This window comes from Sparus aurata, chromosome 20 (assembly GCF_900880675.1).
Source record: "Sparus aurata chromosome 20, fSpaAur1.1, whole genome shotgun sequence".
Classification (NCBI taxonomy): Eukaryota; Metazoa; Chordata; class Actinopteri; order Spariformes; family Sparidae; genus Sparus; species Sparus aurata.
This window is the reverse complement of record NC_044206.1, coordinates 10,083,477-10,090,059: the sequence shown is the minus strand read 5'-3', so window position 1 is coordinate 10,090,059 and position 6,583 is coordinate 10,083,477.

The window sequence follows — 6,583 nt, the reverse complement described above, 5'->3', positions numbered from 1 at the left end:
TCCCCCAGTCATGTTAGCGTTGTGCTAAAATGGACGCTAGCCTCTCTGCTGGTGAAAGTCTCTTGTGCGCACACTCAATGGGCAGCACAATGCACAAGCTATGTGGAAGACGCACGTTAATTTAGGCAAAACTATTTTCCTTCTTGTGGCGCTTAGCTTTAATAGGAATTAACAGGCTCTGCCTTTAGAGCTGTATCCAGCTTTACCCTTATTGGCAACATGATAGAGATGCATTGCTGACAACTAGCGAGATGGCTAGCTAGAAAGTTAGGTGTCGCTTAAAGCAGCCACACCATTAATTGAGTTTTAATATCAGTTACATAAAAGCATGTCCCCAGTTCAGTTGGCATGAATGACAAAAATTTGCTTAAATGACCGTTTTTTCAGTACCAGGCTGTAAACAGGTTGAAATCTATGCTGTAGCAACGGGCATTTTTAACATTGGAGTCGTGAAGGTGCAGCATCGTTTAGAACATTTAAAAATGAACCAAAATTCTGGAAGAATGTCATTTATGTGTTATGTTGCACAGATATCCACTGAAGCAGCATGCTAACCAGCTAGCCCTGTGCCTGAAAACCTTGATCCAAAGCTCCTGCGCAAGTGGTGTGAACGCCAACACTTCCCCTGGTTGTCCGTCTAGCTCTTTTGCTAACTGAGCTATCAGTAACTAACGTCTCGGATGTATAAACGGAATACAGTAGGCAGCAGTAAGCAGTTACTCCGGTGATATGCTGCCCCTCGTTGCTGATAATATATGCTTGCTTTTGGAGACGGCCTTAAGTGGCCGTTTTTAGGAACTGAATTTTTGCAGCACTTCTGCCCAAGTGCATGAGGAGTGAGTGAACTACAGACACCAGAGCCAGAGCAGTTTTGTAAATAATGACAGTGGGAGACTATGGATGCATCGTAATCTCACGCCTGGCTACCTCTCAGCCAGGCAGATTTAACACAGCCACCCAGCCAGACTGCAAAGTCACAAACCTCTCTGACTGTTCTTGCTCCTCGGCCTCTCTCTCTCTCTCTCTCTCTCTCTTTTTTTTTGTGTCTGAGAACTTAGAAATCCTTGTGATGTTCCGGAGCGACGAGGGCCACGGATGAATGCCCTGAACGGAGCAGAAAAGCTTTTGAAAGAGGGAGTTCAGCTCCGCGGCCGCTCGCTATCTTTTCGCCTCCCCGAATCCACGGCTCCTTAGATGTAAACACAAACACCAGCTGTCCACACGCACGCCCTCGCCATACATAAACACCCACACCCCACATGCCAGTGGTGTGGTGGTGGTGGTGGCGGTGGTAAAGGAGGGGGTCAAAGAGTTTTCCGTGTCCTCAGCCAACCTCCTCTCTGCTTCCTCCTCTGCAGGAAATAAGAGAGATTGCCTCTGCTGATTGTGTGTGCCACTCTGCCAATTCTTGAGCCACTGCGAGTGTTTCAGCGAGGTCGGGTGAATGCTGACGACTTGGCATCGGGTGCAGAGAGTGCATACGAGAATGTGGCAACAGGGATAGCTATAAACACACAGGGCCTGTCCAGCAGCAGCACAGCAGGACACGAGAAGTGCGATGCGAAGGCAGTGAGCAGGGTCCCGAGGCCCTGGGTTTCTTGACTTTCTAACCCCCCCCCCCCCCCCCCCCCCGATTTTCATTCATTCCAACCTCACAGCAAAGATTACCCATGAAACACGTCTTTGTACTAATATTGTGGTTATTGTAATTGCCGATGCTAAGTACCCAGTTCTTCTGTTTACACCAAACAAACTGCTGACGTAAACAAAAAGAAAAAACACACAAATCACATCATGTTCCGAACCGCCGCTCTGCCGGGAGGAGCTGCCACGCGAAACCACGCATTTAGAGGCTCTTTAATTCATCAGGCTGCATGACAGAACCCACTTGTGTTACGAGAGGATGAGAAAATGCAGGATTTGTCGCTGCCATGTGCAAACTGCTGTAGAGCGACGCTGCTCCATTCAGTTTATCCATCCTCCACACAAACAGGCAGGACGCTGTTTTTCTGGGTCATCGGACGGTGTGGACACAACACGGCCTCGCAGATGGAACACCACCGCAACACCTGTCTCGCTTCATGTGTAAACACGGCCGCTGCAGCCAGCTACCGTCGGCCACTTGGTGTCAACCGCCTGTAAATTTGTTTGACCTGAGGGGTATTTTCACTTGGGATTTCCAGCCTCTCGCGGTCGCCGCAATTTACTTTTCAAGGCCATGTATCAAGGCAAAACAACGCCTTTGATAAATCCCCGTAGCTTCCATTACACAACAACTAGCATTAGCATTTAGCTACTTCCTAGCTAACATTATTGTTTGCTAGTGTTGCACAATACAACAGGAAAGGCGTCATTGATTCTAAAATGTCAACACACACCAAGCCTGGAAGTGAAACACACTGGATGTAGTCAAGATGTGATGTTAGCTGGGAAGTGTTTGAATGCTAACGTTAGCTAACTGGGCATTAAACATGATGTTACCTCGAAACACGGCCCGATATCCCTCCAGTGTTTCACCATCCACCATTTTTGGGTGAACGTACCCTTTACCAAGCACTTGATTATTGATTACAAAGTATACAAAGTTACAATTGATTACATTCACGTTTTAAGGCTTGATTAAAGCACAAAGAAAGCTTGGGAATTGAACACTCGAAAGAGGCTTGTGTGGCTCACGAGCTTGATGAGGTTTTCAAATGTGTCTATTCATTACAGAAGTATGTTTTGACAGGACTCCCCAGTGTTATTGTTTCAGCTTTTTAGAAATGCAGATGAAAGAGGTAGAGAAAACACAAAGTTTAACTGAGGCTATTGGGAAGAGAAGCCAGTTTAAATGGTATGGTCCCGTTTGAACCTCATTTTCACTGAATCAAAAAAAAAAAAACCTAGGGTCTGTATCGGCGGCATGAGGCAACACGACGCTGATGGGCATGAAATTAACAGGTAGACTGTTGGACACCGGCGCTGCAGGAATGGACGTGATGCCGGTGAGGTGTGCAGGCGGGTGGAGGACACTGCGCACTGTGTGGAGGCGGGCAGGCGAGCAGAACGGACACAGTGACATTGGGTGCGTTTGTAACCTAGCACCTCACCTTCCCTCAGTACAGGTGGAGGCTCCTGCTCTGCACTGGGCAAGCTGCAGCTAGCAGCAGGAAGTAGGAGAAAGGTGACACACATACACACCCACCCACACACACACACACACACACACACACACTGTATATGCATACACAAAAGGTCTGGCAGACATTAGATATAGAGACAAAGGGTTCCAGTATGAGTCAGAAAAAGTTAATCAAGGAACGAAACAATAGCCATTCATAATGTCAGCTTCTGCAGTTACGAGGAAACCAAGTAAAGGTTTCATATCCTGGAAAAAAAACAAAACACTGTCACTTGAAAGTCATCAGCTGACTTAATATGATAATATGTACTATCTAGCATAGCATAGTTGAAGGTGCAGCATGTAGCCAAGCATTTAAAACACTAAGCGGGTTGCTATGAAGTTAGCCAAGATGTTTAATGAACAAATAGCTTCGCTGTTAAGATTACTAAAGCCCATTTATGTATACAAGCGGTTTTGTTAAAGACATTTCCCTTAAACGCAGCATCTTACTGTCTTAAAAGATGGTTGTTAAAAGAGAGGCAAGAGCTAAAATCCAATCAAGTGTGCAGGATAGCTTGTTTTGCTAGTATTTTCCAGCTAGCTCCCTCTGAAAATATGGAATGTGATACTGGTGAAACAGAATAAATGAATTCTCATTCTATAAATTACAGTTCTTTTTTTTTTTTTTTTTACTTGAACACTGGTAATTTTAACAAAGAAAAAAGACTTTTGCTGTGCTTTTGCTAACACTGATGGCTTTTGTTTTTCCATAATTTTCTGTGTGCAGAAATATACACAGAAGAACTACTGTATCGTGGTTCAACTCTTAAGGAAGGCCACTGAAAGAAACCTGTGGCTGATTCTTGTCTTCCTGGGGCTAATGGAGCGGAGGCTAGCCTAAAAAGGGTCAAGACTTTGGATTGCAAGGCCTTTCTCTCTCCCTTTCTCTCTTTCCTCTTTGTCATTGCCTCACATGCTTTTGAAGAGATTTTTCCACTGACTTTTTTTTTTTTTTTTTACACATTCCACCACCTAGGCTACCTAACCGGACGTGCCAAATGGTTTGTTACACAGAAGCATCGGGGAAGTTTTCCTTGGAAACGGTGTGAGAAGAAGGCAGGAACAAGAAGCTTTTTGTTTATCAGAAGCTAACACCAACCCATTAGGTCAACCGTAGGGGAACGCTAACAGCAGAGCTCCGTGGTAGATCACACTTATTCTAAAGCCAGCCGGGAGAAGACAAAAACATTACATCAGAAAAGACTCTAGTGATGTTCTTTGCTTTTGTTTCAGTGAGATATACTCTCCAGTTCCTATACAGCAGATGCTACAGTAGCATCTGTGCTAACCTCTTGACAGCCCGCGATGGTTTTCGAAAAAACAAACAGATGCTTCTCTCGATCGTTGTCACATCTCCTCCTGTGCAAGCGATGTAACCACTAACACTTTCCCCAGTTCCTGAGCTCCCAGCCCAAAATTCAAACCTCTACCCGGCTAACTGAGCTAACAGCTTTAGTTAGCAGCAGTTTGCAGTTACCCTAGTGCTATGCTGACCCCTATTTACAGGTGGCCATTTCTTACATATTGCACCATTAACAATAAATTAAATTGCTCCCTTTAATAAAAAAGGTGTCGCCAATGAACCCCATCGCCTGAGTTCGCCGTTTCACCACTGAATGTTTAGCATGTTTCAGCTCATAATTTGGTTTTACAACCTCCTGATTTTTCTGTTTTTGCTCCTTCTCGCAGCTCTCATTGGGATTATTTTCAGACACGGCAGTGAAAAGGCTCTGGTAAACCTACTGTACACTTCCTGCCCAGTAAGTAGCGAATGGCAGAGACACAGTCAGAAGCGGAGCATTCAGCAGCTCGCCAGATATTTTCCCTCAGGAGATGGTGGAGACCAAAAACTGAGCTAAAAAAGGATATCAGACTTCGAAGGCTGGCCAGAAACACAACTACACATGAATGCTAATGTCGCTCCATATCAATTGGATGTGTATATAATGGTCTGCAAACACATTTGCAGTATCGACTTGATACCGTGACAAGATGCCAGCGCTGTGTTTACAGCTTGTTGCGCGATCTGTCGTCAGTCTGGCTTTCAACGCGATAATCAGTGGAAGAACAGAACTCTTTGTGTTCCGTTTTCATCAGACAATCCTGCACATTTCCTGTGAAATCAGCTCCAGTTGCACACAATAAAAAAAAAATGTAAAAAGAGGCCACGAGAGCCTGCCAGTCAGCCTGTATGGGACAATGTTTGTTTTCCGTAATTATGTCCATGTCTGAAAATGATACGGCAATGATACTGATGTTAAACACCTTCTCTACTGCACTTCATTATCAGTGGTTTCACCCAGCGGTGGTTTCACCCAGCGGTGGTGTCACCAGCGTGTGTGTATGTGTGTGTGACCGCAGTGAACCTGTGACAATGGCTGTGTGCCATTTCAGCCACTCTGCGGCCGAGATCCTGAGTCGGACACAAAGCCGGCTTTATCTCCGCTCTCACTGTTGTATCAGTGCTGCCTGGCTGGGCGCATTAGCACTGGACTTAGCAGCCACACACACACACACACACACACACACACTAAAACAATACGTTACACTTAGACTGGGAGCAGGGGGAAGTTTTGCGTGTATGTGTGCATATGCGAATGTCAGTGTGTGACCAAACAGTGACCAGTGACCACCAGGGGAAGTGACACAGACAGACACATGCTGTTTCTGTTCCCATGTCATGCGGAAGAAAGTTAAATAACAAGCATGATATATGGTTTTGTCTGTGTGTATTATGTGTGTGTGTGTGTGTGTGTGTGTGTGTGTGTGTGTGTGTGTGTGTGAGCTGCCCGAACAGGTCAGACAGGCCTCATAAAAAACGATCTGATCAAAGAAGTTCCCCTGTCACTTTCTTTCTTTCTTTTTCACTTCCCTCCATCTTTCCTCCTCCTCCTCCTCCTCCTCCTTCTCCTCCTCCATGCACATGATCTTTCTCTCTCGTTCTCATTCTAGCTTTCTGTCCTTTTGCAAGAGAGACGCAGGTTTTCAGAATGTTGAGATCTTTTCAAAACGACGCAGAGGATAAATGAGCCGTGAGACGTGTTCACAGGTGAATTAGCAGCTTGTTACACTGCAGGACATCACAGCCACAGATGTTCACACTGGCCCCCGGTGAATATGTGCCTGTTAACCCCCTTTGTGCCACCGATCCGTAAAAGCCTCAGAGTCGATCACCGCCGTCACGCTCCTCCCCTCACATTCAGCACAATATTCGCGAGCTTATCGCTGTCCGCTTCATAACTAACAGGATTTTTTTTCTGTCACAATCCTGTCGCCGTCGTCTCGACTACAAGGCGGCTCTGCGGTGACAGCGGGGGTTAGATTAGATTAGATTAGATGAAACATAAATGATCCCTGCGGAGGGGAATCAGGCCAACGCCGCAAAAATACAGACAGCGACGGTATACATCAATGAGG